This window comes from Saccoglossus kowalevskii, chromosome 11 (genome assembly GCF_978046115.1).
Source record: "Saccoglossus kowalevskii chromosome 11, keSacKowa6.1, whole genome shotgun sequence".
Lineage (NCBI taxonomy): Eukaryota > Metazoa > Hemichordata > Enteropneusta > Harrimaniidae > Saccoglossus > Saccoglossus kowalevskii.
Genome location: NC_140651.1, coordinates 33,647,660 through 33,668,620, shown reverse-complemented (window position 1 = coordinate 33,668,620; position 20,961 = coordinate 33,647,660).

The following is a 20,961-nucleotide window of genomic DNA, read 5'->3' as shown; positions in this document are numbered from 1 at the left end:
ATAGCCAATGTATGGACTACCAACACACTTATGACCATTACATGCATACAATAATCATATAGCCAATATATGGACCACCAACACAATTATGACCATTACATCCATACAATAATCATATAGCCAATGTATGGACTACCAACACAATTATGACCATTACATCCATACAATAATCATATAGCCAATGTATGGACTACCAACACAATTATGACCATTACACGCATACAATAATCATATAGCCAATATATGGACTACCAACACAATTAAGACCATTATATCCATACAATAATCATATAGCCAATATATGGACTACCAACACATTTATGACCATTACATCCATACAATAATCATATAGCCAATGTATGGACCACCAACACAATTATGACCATTACATGCATACAATAATCATATAGCCAATATATGGACTACCAACATAATTAAGACCATTATATCCATACAATAATCATATAGCCAATGTATGGACCACCAACACAATTATGACCATTACATCCATACAATAATCATATAGCCAATGTATTGACCACCAACTCAATTATGACCACTGCATCCATACAATAATCATGTAGCCAATATATGGACTAGCAACACAATTATGACCATTACATCCATACAATAATCATATAGCCAATATATGGACTACCAACACAATTATGACCATTACATCCATACAATAATCATATAGCCAATATATGGACCAGCAACACAATTATGACCATTACATCCATACAATAATCATATAGCCAATGTATGGACTACCAACACAATTATGACCATTACATCCATACAATAATCATATAGCCAATATATGGACTACCAACACAATTATGACCAATACATCCATGCAATAATCATATAGCCAATATATGGACTACCAACACAATTATGACCGTTACATCCATACAATAATCATATAGCCAATATATGGACCACCAACACAATTATGACCATTACATCCGTACAATAATCATATAGCCAATGTATGGACTACCAACACAATTATGACCATTACATCCATGCAATAATCATAAAGCCAATATATGAACTACCAACACAATTATGACCAATACATCCATACAATAATCATATAGCCAATATATGGACTACCAACACAATTATGACCACTGCATCCATACAGTAATCATATAGCCAGTATATTGACTACCAACACAATTAAGACCATTACATCCATACAATAATCATATAGCCAATATATGGACTACCAACACATTTATGACCTTTACATCCATACAATAATCATATAGCCAATGTATGGACTACCAACACACTTATGACCATTACATGCATACAATAATCATATAGCCAATATATGGACTACCAACACAATTATGACCATTACATCCATACAATAATCATATAGCCAATGTGTGGACTACCAACACAATTATGACCATTACACGCATACAATAATCATATAGCCAATATATGGACTACCAACACAATTAAGACCATTATATCCATACAATAATCATATAGCCAATGTATGGACTACCAACACAATTATGACCATTACATCCATACAATAATCATATAGCCAATGTATGGACTACCAACACAATTAAGACCATTACATCCATACAATAATCATATAGCCAATGTATGGACCACCAACACAATTATGACCATTACATCCATACAATAATCATATAGCCAATGTATGGACCACCAACTCAATTATGACCACTGCATCCATACAATAATCATGTAGCCAATATATGGACTACCAACACAATTATGACCAATACATCCATACAATAATCATATAGCCAATGTATGGACCACCAACACAATTATGACCATTACATGCATACAATAATCATATAGCCAATATATGGACTACCAACATAATTAAGACCATTATATCCATACAATAATCATATAGCCAATGTATGGACCACCAACACAATTATGACCATTACATCCATACAATAATCATATAGCCAATGTATTGACCACCAACTCAATTATGACCACTGCATCCATACAATAATCATGTAGCCAATATATGGACTAGCAACACAATTATGACCATTACATCCATACAATAATCATATAGCCAATATATGGACTACCAACACAATTATGACCATTACATCCATACAATAATCATATAGCCAATATATGGACCAGCAACACAATTATGACCATTACATCCATACAATAATCATATAGCCAATGTATGGACTACCAACACAATTATGACCATTACATCCATACAATAATCATATAGCCAATATATGGACTACCAACACAATTATGACCAATACATCCATGCAATAATCATATAGCCAATATATGGACTACCAACACAATTATGACCGTTACATCCATACAATAATCATATAGCCAATATATGGACCACCAACACAATTATGACCATTACATCCGTACAATAATCATATAGCCAATGTATGGACTACCAACACAATTATGACCATTACATCCATGCAATAATCATAAAGCCAATATATGAACTACCAACACAATTATGACCAATACATCCATACAATAATCATATAGCCAATATATGGACTACCAACACAATTATGACCACTGCATCCATACAGTAATCATATAGCCAGTATATTGACTACCAACACAATTAAGACCATTACATCCATACAATAATCATATAGCCAATATATGGACTACCAACACATTTATGACCTTTACATCCATACAATAATCATATAGCCAATGTATGGACCACCAACACAATTATGACCATTACATGCATACAATAATCATATAGCCAATGTATGGACTACCAACACACTTATGACCATTACATGCATACAATAATCATATAGCCAATATATGGACTACCAACACAATTATGACCATTACATCCATACAATAATCATATAGCCAATGTGTGGACTACCAACACAATTATGACCATTACACGCATACAATAATCATATAGCCAATATATGGACTACCAACACAATTAAGACCATTATATCCATACAATAATCATATAGCCAATGTATGGACTACCAACACAATTATGACCATTACATCCATACAATAATCATATAGCCAATGTATGGACTACCAACACAATTAAGACCATTACATCCATACAATAATCATATAGCCAATGTATGGACCACCAACACAATTATGACCATTACATCCATACAATAATCATATAGCCAATGTATGGACCACCAACTCAATTATGACCACTGCATCCATACAATAATCATGTAGCCAATATATGGACTACCAACACAATTATGACCAATACATCCATACAATAATCATATAGCCAATGTATGGACCACCAACACAATTATGACCATTACATCCATACAATAATCATATAGCCAATGTATGGACTACCAACACAATTATGACCATTACATCCATACACTAATCATATAGCCAATGTATGGACTACCAACACAATTAAGACCATTACATCCATACAATAATCATATAGCCAATGTATGGACCACCAACACAATTATGACCATTACACGCATACAATAATCATATAGCCAATATATGGACTACCAACACAATTAAGACCATTATATCCATACAATAATCATATAGCCAATGTATGGACCACCAACACAATTAAGACCATTACATCCATACAATAATCATATAGCCAATGTATGGACCACCAACACAATTATGACCATTACATCCATACAATAATCATATAGCCAATGTATGGACCACCAACACAATTATGACCATTACATCCATACAATAATCATATAGCCAATGTATGGACTACCAACACAATTATGACCATTACATCCATACAATAATCATATAGCCAATGTATGGACTACCAACACAATTAAGACCATTACATCCATACAATAATCATATAGCCAATGTATGGACCACCAACACAATTATGACCATTACATCCATACAATAATCATATAGCCAATGTATGGACCACCAACTCAATTATGACCACTGCATCCATACAATAATCATGTAGCCAATATATGGACTACCAACACAATTATGACCAATACATCCATACAATAATCATATAGCCAATGTATGGACCACCAACACAATTATGACCATTACATGCATACAATAATCATATAGCCAATATATGGACTACCAACACAATTAAGACCACTGCATCCATACAATAATCATGTAGCCAATATATGGACTACCAACACAATTATGACCAATACATCCATACAATAATCATATAGCCAATGTATGGACCACCAACACAATTATGACCATTACATCCATACAATAATCATATAGCCAATGTATGGACCACCAACACAATTATGACCATTACATCCATACAATAATCATATAGCCAATGTATGGACCACCAACACAATTATGACCATTACATCCATACAATAATCATATAGCCAATGTATGGACTACCAACACAATTATGACCATTACATCCATACAATAATCATATAGCCAATGTATGGACTACCAACACAATTAAGACCATTACATCCATACAATAATCATATAGCCATTGTATGGACCACCAACACAATTATGACCAATACATCCATACAATAATCATATAGCCAAAATATGGACTACCAACACAATTATGACCACTGCATCCATGCAATAATCACATAGCCAGTATATTGACTACCAACACAATTAAGACCATTATATCCATACAATTATCATATAGCCAATATATGGACTACCAACACATTTATGACCATTACATCCATACAATAATCATATAGCCAATGTATGGACTACCAACACACTAATGACCATTACATGCATACAATAATCATATAGCCAATATATGGACTACCAACACAATTATGACCATTACATCCATACAATAATCATATAGCCAATGTATGGACTACCAACACAATTATGACCATTACACGCATACAATAATCATATAGCCAATATATGGACTACCAACACAATTAAGACCATTATATCCATACAATAATCATATAGCCAATATATGGACTACCAACACATTTATGACCATTACATCCATACAATAATCATATAGCCAATATATGGACTACCAACACATTTATGACCATTACATCCATACAATAATCATATAGCCAATATATGGACTACCAACACATTTATGACCATTATATCCATACAATAATCATATAGCCAATGTATGGACCACCAACACAATTATGACCATTACATGCATACAATAATCATATAGCCAATATATGGACTACCAACATAATTAAGACCATTATATCCATACAATAATCATATAGCCAATGTATGGACCACCAACACAATTATGACCATTACATGCATACAATAATCATATAGCCAATATATGGACTACCAACACAATTAAGACCATTATATCCATACAATAATCATATAGCCAATGTATGGACCACCAACACAATTAAGACCATTACATCCATACAATAATCATATAGCCAATGTATGGACCACCAACACAATTATGACCATTACATCCATACAATAATCATATAGCCAATGTATGGACCACCAACACAATTATGACCATTACATCCATACAATAATCATATAGCCAATGTATGGACTACCAACACAATTATGACCATTACATCCATACAATAATCATATAGCCAATGTATGGACTACCAACACAATTAAGACCATTACATCCATACAATAATCATATAGCCAATGTATGGACCACCAACACAATTATGACCATTACATCCGTACAATAATCATATAGCCAATATATGGACTACCAACATAATTAAGACCATTATATCCATACAATAATCATATAGCCAATGTATGGACCACCAACACAATTATGACCATTACATGCATACAATAATCATATAGCCAATATATGGACTACCAACACAATTAAGACCATTATATCCATACAATAATCATATAGCCAATGTATGGACCACCAACACAATTAAGACCATTACATCCATACAATAATCATATAGCCAATGTATGGACCACCAACACAATTATGACCATTACATCCATACAATAATCATATAGCCAATGTATGGACCACCAACACAATTATGACCATTACATCCATACAATAATCATATAGCCAATGTATGGACTACCAACACAATTATGACCATTACATCCATACAATAATCATATAGCCAATGTATGGACTACCAACACAATTAAGACCATTACATCCATACAATAATCATATAGCCAATGTATGGACCACCAACACAATTATGACCATTACATCCATACAATAATCATATAGCCAATGTATGGACCACCAACTCAATTATGACCACTGCATCCATACAATAATCATGTAGCCAATATATGGACTACCAACACAATTATGACCAATACATCCATACAATAATCATATAGCCAATGTATGGACCACCAACACAATTATGACCATTACATGCATACAATAATCATATAGCCAATATATGGACTACCAACACAATTAAGACCACTGCATCCATACAATAATCATGTAGCCAATATATGGACTACCAACACAATTATGACCAATACATCCATACAATAATCATATAGCCAATGTATGGACCACCAACACAATTATGACCATTACATCCATACAATAATCATATAGCCAATGTATGGACCACCAACACAATTATGACCATTACATCCATACAATAATCATATAGCCAATGTATGGACCACCAACACAATTATGACCATTACATCCATACAATAATCATATAGCCAATGTATGGACTACCAACACAATTATGACCATTACATCCATACAATAATCATATAGCCAATGTATGGACTACCAACACAATTAAGACCATTACATCCATACAATAATCATATAGCCATTGTATGGACCACCAACACAATTATGACCAATACATCCATACAATAATCATATAGCCAAAATATGGACTACCAACACAATTATGACCACTGCATCCATGCAATAATCACATAGCCAGTATATTGACTACCAACACAATTAAGACCATTACATCCATACAATTATCATATAGCCAATATATGGACTACCAACACATTTATGACCATTACATCCATACAATAATCATATAGCCAATGTATGGACTACCAACACACTTATGACCATTACATGCATACAATAATCATATAGCCAATATATGGACCACCAACACAATTATGACCATTACATCCATACAATAATCATATAGCCAATGTATGGACTACCAACACAATTATGACCATTACATCCATACAATAATCATATAGCCAATGTATGGACTACCAACACAATTATGACCATTACACGCATACAATAATCATATAGCCAATATATGGACTACCAACACAATTAAGACCATTATATCCATACAATAATCATATAGCCAATATATGGACTACCAACACATTTATGACCATTACATCCATACAATAATCATATAGCCAATATATGGACTACCAACACAATTAAGACCATTATATCCATACAATAATCATATAGCCAATATATGGACTACCAACACATTTATGACCATTACATCCATACAATAATCATATAGCCAATGTATGGACCACCAACACAATTATGACCATTACATGCATACAATAATCATATAGCCAATATATGGACTACCAACATAATTAAGACCATTATATCCATACAATAATCATATAGCCAATGTATGGACCACCAACACAATTATGACCATTACATCCATACAATAATCATATAGCCAATGTATTGACCACCAACTCAATTATGACCACTGCATCCATACAATAATCATGTAGCCAATATATGGACTAGCAACACAATTATGACCATTACATCCATACAATAATCATATAGCCAATATATGGACTACCAACACAATTATGACCATTACATCCATACAATAATCATATAGCCAATATATGGACCAGCAACACAATTATGACCATTACATCCATACAATAATCATATAGCCAATGTATGGACTACCAACACAATTATGACCATTACATCCATACAATAATCATATAGCCAATATATGGACTACCAACACAATTATGACCAATACATCCATGCAATAATCATATAGCCAATATATGGACTACCAACACAATTATGACCGTTACATCCATACAATAATCATATAGCCAATATATGGACCACCAACACAATTATGACCATTACATCCGTACAATAATCATATAGCCAATGTATGGACTACCAACACAATTATGACCATTACATCCATGCAATAATCATAAAGCCAATATATGAACTACCAACACAATTATGACCAATACATCCATACAATAATCATATAGCCAATATATGGACTACCAACACAATTATGACCACTGCATCCATACAGTAATCATATAGCCAGTATATTGACTACCAACACAATTAAGACCATTACATCCATACAATAATCATATAGCCAATATATGGACTACCAACACATTTATGACCTTTACATCCATACAATAATCATATAGCCAATGTATGGACTACCAACACACTTATGACCATTACATGCATACAATAATCATATAGCCAATATATGGACTACCAACACAATTATGACCATTACATCCATACAATAATCATATAGCCAATGTGTGGACTACCAACACAATTATGACCATTACACGCATACAATAATCATATAGCCAATATATGGACTACCAACACAATTAAGACCATTATATCCATACAATAATCATATAGCCAATGTATGGACTACCAACACAATTATGACCATTACATCCATACAATAATCATATAGCCAATGTATGGACTACCAACACAATTAAGACCATTACATCCATACAATAATCATATAGCCAATGTATGGACCACCAACACAATTATGACCATTACATCCATACAATAATCATATAGCCAATGTATGGACCACCAACTCAATTATGACCACTGCATCCATACAATAATCATGTAGCCAATATATGGACTACCAACACAATTATGACCAATACATCCATACAATAATCATATAGCCAATGTATGGACCACCAACACAATTATGACCATTACATGCATACAATAATCATATAGCCAATATATGGACTACCAACATAATTAAGACCATTATATCCATACAATAATCATATAGCCAATGTATGGACCACCAACACAATTATGACCATTACATCCATACAATAATCATATAGCCAATGTATTGACCACCAACTCAATTATGACCACTGCATCCATACAATAATCATGTAGCCAATATATGGACTAGCAACACAATTATGACCATTACATCCATACAATAATCATATAGCCAATATATGGACTACCAACACAATTATGACCATTACATCCATACAATAATCATATAGCCAATATATGGACCAGCAACACAATTATGACCATTACATCCATACAATAATCATATAGCCAATGTATGGACTACCAACACAATTATGACCATTACATCCATACAATAATCATATAGCCAATATATGGACTACCAACACAATTATGACCAATACATCCATGCAATAATCATATAGCCAATATATGGACTACCAACACAATTATGACCGTTACATCCATACAATAATCATATAGCCAATATATGGACCACCAACACAATTATGACCATTACATCCGTACAATAATCATATAGCCAATGTATGGACTACCAACACAATTATGACCATTACATCCATGCAATAATCATAAAGCCAATATATGAACTACCAACACAATTATGACCAATACATCCATACAATAATCATATAGCCAATATATGGACTACCAACACAATTATGACCACTGCATCCATACAGTAATCATATAGCCAGTATATTGACTACCAACACAATTAAGACCATTACATCCATACAATAATCATATAGCCAATATATGGACTACCAACACATTTATGACCTTTACATCCATACAATAATCATATAGCCAATGTATGGACTACCAACACACTTATGACCATTACATGCATACAATAATCATATAGCCAATATATGGACTACCAACACAATTATGACCATTACATCCATACAATAATCATATAGCCAATGTGTGGACTACCAACACAATTATGACCATTACACGCATACAATAATCATATAGCCAATATATGGACTACCAACACAATTAAGACCATTATATCCATACAATAATCATATAGCCAATGTATGGACTACCAACACAATTATGACCATTACATCCATACAATAATCATATAGCCAATGTATGGACTACCAACACAATTAAGACCATTACATCCATACAATAATCATATAGCCAATGTATGGACCACCAACACAATTATGACCATTACATCCATACAATAATCATATAGCCAATGTATGGACCACCAACTCAATTATGACCACTGCATCCATACAATAATCATGTAGCCAATATATGGACTACCAACACAATTATGACCAATACATCCATATAATAATCATATAGCCAATGTATGGACCACCAACACAATTATGACCATTACATCCATACAATAATCATATAGCCAATGTATGGACTACCAACACAATTATGACCATTACATCCATACACTAATCATATAGCCAATGTATGGACTACCAACACAATTAAGACCATTACATCCATACAATAATCATATAGCCAATGTATGGACCACCAACACAATTATGACCATTACACGCATACAATAATCATATAGCCAATATATGGACTACCAACACAATTAAGACCATTATATCCATACAATAATCATATAGCCAATGTATGGACCACCAACACAATTAAGACCATTACATCCATACAATAATCATATAGCCAATGTATGGACCACCAACACAATTATGACCATTACATCCATACAATAATCATATAGCCAATGTATGGACCACCAACACAATTATGACCATTACATCCATACAATAATCATATAGCCAATGTATGGACTACCAACACAATTATGACCATTACATCCATACAATAATCATATAGCCAATGTATGGACTACCAACACAATTAAGACCATTACATCCATACAATAATCATATAGCCAATGTATGGACCACCAACACAATTATGACCATTACATCCATACAATAATCATATAGCCAATGTATGGACCACCAACTCAATTATGACCACTGCATCCATACAATAATCATGTAGCCAATATATGGACTACCAACACAATTATGACCAATACATCCATACAATAATCATATAGCCAATGTATGGACCACCAACACAATTATGACCATTACATGCATACAATAATCATATAGCCAATATATGGACTACCAACACAATTAAGACCACTGCATCCATACAATAATCATGTAGCCAATATATGGACTACCAACACAATTATGACCAATACATCCATACAATAATCATATAGCCAATGTATGGACCACCAACACAATTATGACCATTACATCCATACAATAATCATATAGCCAATGTATGGACCACCAACACAATTATGACCATTACATCCATACAATAATCATATAGCCAATGTATGGACCACCAACACAATTATGACCATTACATCCATACAATAATCATATAGCCAATGTATGGACTACCAACACAATTATGACCATTACATCCATACAATAATCATATAGCCAATGTATGGACTACCAACACAATTAAGACCATTACATCCATACAATAATCATATAGCCATTGTATGGACCACCAACACAATTATGACCAATACATCCATACAATAATCATATAGCCAAAATATGGACTACCAACACAATTATGACCATTACATCCATGCAATAATCATAAAGCCAATATATGAACTACCAACACAATTATGACCAATACATCCATACAATAATCATATAGCCAATATATGGACTACCAACACAATTATGACCACTGCATCCATACAGTAATCATATAGCCAGTATATTGACTACCAACACAATTAAGACCATTACATCCATACAATAATCATATAGCCAATATATGGACTACCAACACATTTATGACGTTTACATCCATACAATAATCATATAGCCAATGTGTGGACTACCAACACACTTATGACCATTACATGCATACAATAATCATATACCCAATATATGGACTACCAACACAATTATGACCATTACATCCATACAATAATCATATAGCCAATGTGTGGACTACCAACACAATTATGACCATTACACGCATACAATAATCATATAGCCAATATATGGACTACCAACACAATTAAGACCATTATATCCATACAATAATCATATAGCCAATGTATGGACCACCAACACAATTATGACCATTACATCCATACAATAATCATATAGCCACAATTATGTATGGACCACCAACTCAATTATGACCACTGCATCCATACAATAATCATGTAGCCAATATATGGACTACCAACACAATTATGACCAATACATCCATACAATAATCATATAGCCAATGTATGGACCACCAACACAATTATGACCATTACATGCATACAATAATCATATAGCCAATATATGGACTACCAACACAATTAAGACCATTATATCCATACAATAATCATATAGCCAATGTATGGACCACCAACACAATTATGACCATTACATCCATACAATAATCATATAGCCAATGTATGGACCACCAACACAATTATGACCATTACATCCATACAATAATAATCTAGACAATATATGGACTACCAGCACAATTAAGACCATTATATCCATACAATAATCATATAGCCAATGTATGGACCACCAACACAATTATGACCATTACATCCATACAATAATCATATAGCCAATGTATGGACCACCAACACAATTATGACCATTACATCCATACAATAATCATATAGCCAATGTATGGACCGCCAACACAATTATGACCATTACATCCATACAATAATCATGTAGCCAATATATGGACTACCAACACAATTATGACCAATACATCCATGCAATAATCATATAGCCAATATATGGACCACCAACACAATTATGACCATTACATCCATACAATAATCATATAGCCAATGTATGGACTACCAACACAATTAAGACCATTATATCCATACAATAATCATATAGCCAATGTATGGACCACCAACACAATTATGACCATTACATCCATACAATAATCATATAGCCAATGTATTGACCACCAACTCAATTATGACCACTGCATCCATACAATAATCATGTAGCCAATATATGGACTACCAACACAATTATGACCATTACATCCATGCAATAATCATAAAGCCAATATATGAACTACCAACACAATTATGACCAATACATCCATACAATAATCATATAGCCAATATATGGACTACCAACACAATTATGACCACTGCATCCATACAGTAATCATATAGCCAGTATATTGACTACCAACACAATTAAGACCATTACATCCATACAATAATCATATACCCAATATATGGACTACCAACACAATTATGACCATTACATCCATACAATAATCTTATAGCCAATGTGTGGACTACCAACACAATTATGACCATTACACGCATACAATAATCATATAGCCAATATATGGACTACCAACACAATTAAGACCATTATATCCATACAATAATCATATAGCCAATGTATGGACCACCAACACAATTATGACCATTACATCCATACAATAATCATATAGCCACAATTATGTATGGACCACCAACTCAATTATGACCACTGCATCCATACAATAATCATGTAGCCAATATATGGACTACCAACACAATTATGACCAATACATCCATACAATAATCATATAGCCAATGTATGGACCACCAACACAATTATGACCATTACATGCATACAATAATCATATAGCCAATATATGGACTACCAACACAATTAAGACCATTATATCCATACAATAATCATATAGCCAATGTATGGACCACCAACACAATTATGACCATTACATCCATACAATAATCATATAGCCAATGTATGGACCACCAACACAATTATGACCATTACATCCATACAATAATAATCTAGACAATATATGGACTACCAGCACAATTAAGACCATTATATCCATACAATAATCATATAGCCAATGTATGGACCACCAACACAATTATGACCATTACATCCATACAATAATCATATAGCCAATGTATGGACCACCAACACAATTATGACCATTACATCCATACAATAATCATATAGCCAATGTATGGACCGCCAACACAATTATGACCATTACATCCATACAATAATCATGTAGCCAATATATGGACTACCAACACAATTATGACCAATACATCCATGCAATAATCATATAGCCAATATATGGACCACCAACACAATTATGACCATTACATCCATACAATAATCATATAGCCAATGTATGGACTACCAACACAATTATGACCATTACATCCATGCAATAATCATAAAGCCAATATATGAACTACCAACACAATTATGACCAATACATCCATACAATAATCATATAGCCAATATATGGACTACCAACACAATTATGACCATTACATCCATACAATAATCATATAGCCAATGTATGGACCACCAACACAATTATGACCATTACATGCATACAATAATCATATAGCCAATGTATGGACTACCAACACAATTAAGACCATTATATCCATACAATAATCATATAGCCAATGTATGGACCACCAACACAATTATGACCATTACATCCATACAATAATCATATAGCCAATGTATTGACCACCAACTCAATTATGACCACTGCATCCATACAATAATCATGTAGCCAATATATGGACTACCAACACAATTATGACCATTACATCCATGCAATAATCATAAAGCCAATATATGAACTACCAACACAATTATGACCAATACATCCATACAATAATCATATAGCCAATATATGGACTACCAACACAATTATGACCACTGCATCCATACAGTAATCATATAGCCAGTATATTGACTACCAACACAATTAAGACCATTACATCCATACAATAATCATATAGCCAATATATGGACTACCAACACATTTATGACCTTTACATCCATACAATAATCATATAGCCAATGTGTGGACTACCAACACACTTATGACCATTACATGCATACAATAATCATATACCCAATATATGGACTACCAACACAATTATGACCATTACATCCATACAATAATCATATAGCCAATGTGTGGACTACCAACACAATTATGACCATTACACGCATACAATAATCATATAGCCAATATATGGACTACCAACACAATTAAGACCATTATATCCATACAATAATCATATAGCCAATGTATGGACCACCAACACAATTATGACCATTACACCCATACAATAATCATATAGCCACAATTATGTATGGACCACCAACTCAATTATGACCACTGCATCCATACAATAATCATGTAGCCAATATATGGACTACCAACACAATTATGACCAATACATCCATACAATAATCATATAGCCAATGTATGGACCACCAACACAATTATGACCATTACATGCATACAATAATCATATAGCCAATATATGGACTACCAACACAATTAAGACCATTATATCCATACAATAATCATATAGCCAATGTATGGACCACCAACACAATTATGACCATTACATCCATACAATAATCATATAGCCAATGTATGGACCACCAACACAATTATGACCATTACATCCATACAATAATAATCTAGACAATATATGGACTACCAGCACAATTAAGACCATTATATCCATACAATAATCATATAGCCAATGTATGGACCACCAACACAATTATGACCATTACATCCATACAATAATCATATAGCCAATGTATGGACCACCAACACAATTATGACCATTACATCCATACAATAATCATATAGCCAATGTATGGACCGCCAACACAATTATGACCATTACATCCATACAATAATCATGTAGCCAATATATGGACTACCAACACAATTATGACCAATACATCCATGCAATAATCATATAGCCAATATATGGACCACCAACACAATTATGACCATTACATCCATACAATAATCATATAGCCAATGTATGGACTACCAACACAATTATGACCATTACATCCATGCAATAATCATAAAGCCAATATATGAACTACCAACACAATTATGACCAATACATCCATACAATAATCATATAGCCAATATATGGACTACCAACACAATTATGACCATTACATCCATACAATAATCATATAGCCAATGTATGGACCACCAACACAATTATGACCATTACATCCATACAATAATCATATAGCCAATATATGGACTACCAACACAATTATGACCAATACATCCATACAATAATCATATAGCCAATGTATGGACTACCAACACAATTAAGACCATTACATCCATACAATAATCATGTAGCCAATATATGGACTACCAACACAATTATGACCATTACATCCATGCAATAATCATATAGCCAATATATGGACTACCAACACAATTATGACCATTACATCCATACAATAATCATATAGCCAATATATGGACTACCAACACATTTATGACCTTTACATCCATACAATAATCATATAGCCAATATATGGACTACCAACACACTTATGACCATTACATGCATACAATAATCATATAGCCAATGTATGGACTACCAACACACTTATGACCATTACATGCATACAATAATCATATAGCCAATATATGGACTACCAACACAATTATGACCATTACATCCATACAATAATCATATAGCCAATGTGTGGACTACCAACACAATTATGACCATTACACGCATACAATAATCATATAGCCAATATATGGACTACCAACACAATTAAGACCATTATATCCATACAATAATCATATAGCCAATATATGGACTACCAACACATTTATGACCATTACATCCATACAGTAATCATATAGCCAATGTATGGACCACCAACACAATTATGACCATTACATGCATACAATAATCATATAGCCAATATATGGACTACCAACACAATTAAGACCATTATATCCATACAATAATCATATAGCCAATGTATGGACCACCAACACAATTATGACCATTACATCCATACAATAATCATATAGCCAATGTATGGACCACCAACACAATTATGACCATTACATCCATACAATAATCATATAGCCAATGTATGGACCACCAACACAATTATGACCATTACATCCATACAATAATCATATAGCCAATGTATGGACTACCAACACAATTATGACCATTACATCCATACAATAATCATATAGCCAATGTATGGACTACCAACACAATTAAGACCAATACATCCATACAATAATCATATAGCCAATGTATGGACCACCAACACAATTATGACCATTACATCCATACAATAATCATATAGCCAATGTATGGACCACCAACTCAATTATGACCACTGCATCCATACAATAATCATGTAGCCAATATATGGACTACCAACACAATTATGACCAATACATCCATACAATAATCATATAGCCAATGTATGGACCACCAACACAATTATGACCATTACATGCATACAATAATCATATAGCCAATGTATGGACTACCAACACAATTAAGACCATTATATCCATACAATAATCATATAGCCAATGTATGGACCACCAACACAATTATGACCATTACATCCATACAATAATCATATAGCCAATGTATGGACCACCAACACAATTATGACCATTACATCCATACAATAATAATCTAGACAATATATGGACTAGCAGCACAATTAAGACCATTATATCCATACAATAATCATATAGCCAATGTATGGACCACCAACACAATTATGACCATTACATCCATACAATAATCATATAGCCAATGTATGGACCACCAACACAATTATGACCATTACATCCATACAATAATCATATAGCCAATGTATGGACCGCCAACACAATTATGACCATTACATCCATACAATAATCATGTAGCCAATATATGGACTACCAACACAATTATGACCATTACATCCATGCAATAATCATATAGCCAATATATGGACTCCCAACACAATTATGACCAATACATCCATACAATGATCATATAGCCAATATATGGACTACCAACACAATTATGACCATTACATCCATACGATAATTATATATCCAATATATGGACTACCAACACAATTATGACCATTACATCCATACAATAATCATATAGCCAATATATGGACTACCAACACAATTATGACCATTACATCCATACAATAATCAAATAGCCAATTTATGGACCACCAACACAATTATTACCATTACATCCATACAATAATCATATAGCCAATATATGGAATACAACACAATTATGACCAATACATCCATACAATAATCATATAGCCAATATATGGACTCCCAACACAATTACGACCAATACATCCATACAATGATCATATAGCCAATGTATGGACCACCAACACAATTATGACCATTACATCCATACAATAATCATATAGCCAATGTATGGACCACCAACACAATTATGACCATTACATCCATACAATAATCATATAGCCAATGTATGGACCACCAACACAATTATGACCATTACATCCATACAATAATCATATAGCCAATGTATGGACTACAAACACAATTACGACCATTACATCCATACAATAATCATATAGCCAATGTATGGACTACCAACACAATTAAGACCATTACATCCATACAATAATCATATAGCCAATGTACGGACCACCAACACAATTATGACCATTACATCCATACAATAATCATATAGCCAATGTATGGACCACCAACACAATTATGACCAATACATCCATACAATGATCATATAGCCAATATATGGACTACCAACACAATTATGACCATTACATCCATACGATAATCATATAGCCAATATATGGACTACCAACACAATTATGACCATTACATCCATACAATGATCATATAGCCAATATATGGACTACCAACACAATTATGACCATTACATCCATACGATAATCATATAGCCAATATATGGACTACCAACACAATTATGACCATTACATCCATACAATAATCATATAGCCAATATATGGACTACCAACACAATTATGACCATTACATCCATACAATAATCAAATAGCCAATTTATGGACCACCAACACAATTATGACCATTACATCCATACAATAATCATATAGCCAATATATGGACTACCAACACAATTCTGACCAATACATCCATACAATAATCATATAGCCAATGTATGGACCACCAACACAATTATGACCATTACATGCATACAATAATCATATAGCCAATATATGGACTACCAACACAATTAAGACCATTATATCCATACAATAATCATATAGCCAATATATGGACTACCAACACAATTATAACCATTACATCCATACAATAATCAAATAGCCAATTTATGGACCACCAACACAATTATTACCATTACATCCATACAATAATCATATAGCCAATATATGGACTACAACACAATTATGACCAATACATCCATACAATAATCATATAGCCAATATATGGACTCCCAACACAATTACGACCAATACATCCATACAATGATCATATAGCCAATGTATGGACCACCAACACAATTATGACCATTACATCCATACAATAATCATATAGCCAATGTATGGACCACCAACACAATTATGACCATTACATCCATACAATAATCATATAGCCAATGTATGGACCACCAACACAATTATGACCATTACATCCATACAATAATCATATAGCCAATGTATGGACTACCAACACAATTACGACCATTACATCCATACAATAATCATATAGCCAATGTATGGACTACCAACACAATTAAGACCATTACATCCATACAATAATCATATAGCCAATGTACGGACCACCAACACAATTATGACCATTACATCCATACAATAATCATATAGCCAATGTATGGACCACCAACACAATTATGACCACTGCATCCATACAATAATCATGTAGCCAATATATGGACTACCAACACAATTATGACCATTACATCCATGCAATAATCATATAACCAATATATGGACTCCCAACACAATTATTACCAATACATCCATACAATGATCATATAGCCAATATATGGACTACCAACACAATTATGACCATTACATCCATACGATAATCATATAGCCAATATATGGACTACCAACACAATTATGACCATTACATCCATACAATAATCATATAGCCAATATATGGACTACCAACACAATTATGACCATTACATCCATACAATAATCATATAGCCAATGTATGGACTACCAACACAATTAAGACCATTACATCCATGCAATAATCATATAGCCAATGTATGGACCACCAACACAATTATGACCATTACATCCATACAATAATCATATAGCCAATGTATGGACCACCAACACAATTATGACCACTGCATCCATACAATAATCATGTAGCCAATATATGGACTACCAACACAATTATGACCATTACATCCATGCAATAATCATATAGCCAATATATGGACTCCCAACACAATTATGACCAATACATCCATACAATGATCATATAGCCAATATATGGACTACCAACACAATTATGACCACTGTATCCATACAATAATCATATAGCCAGTATATGGACTACCAACCCAATTAAGACCATTACATCCATACAATAATCATATAGCCAATGTATGGACCACCAACACAATTATGACCATTACATCCATACAATAATCATATAGCCAATGTATGGACCACCAACACAATTATGACCACTGCATCCATACAATAATCATGCAGCCAATAGATGGACTACCAACACAATTTTGACCATTACATCCATGCAATAATCATATAGCCAATATATGGACTACCAATACAATTAAGACCTATACATCCATACAATAATCATATAGCCAATATATGGACTACCATCACAATTATGACCATTACATCCGTACAATAATCATATAGCCAATG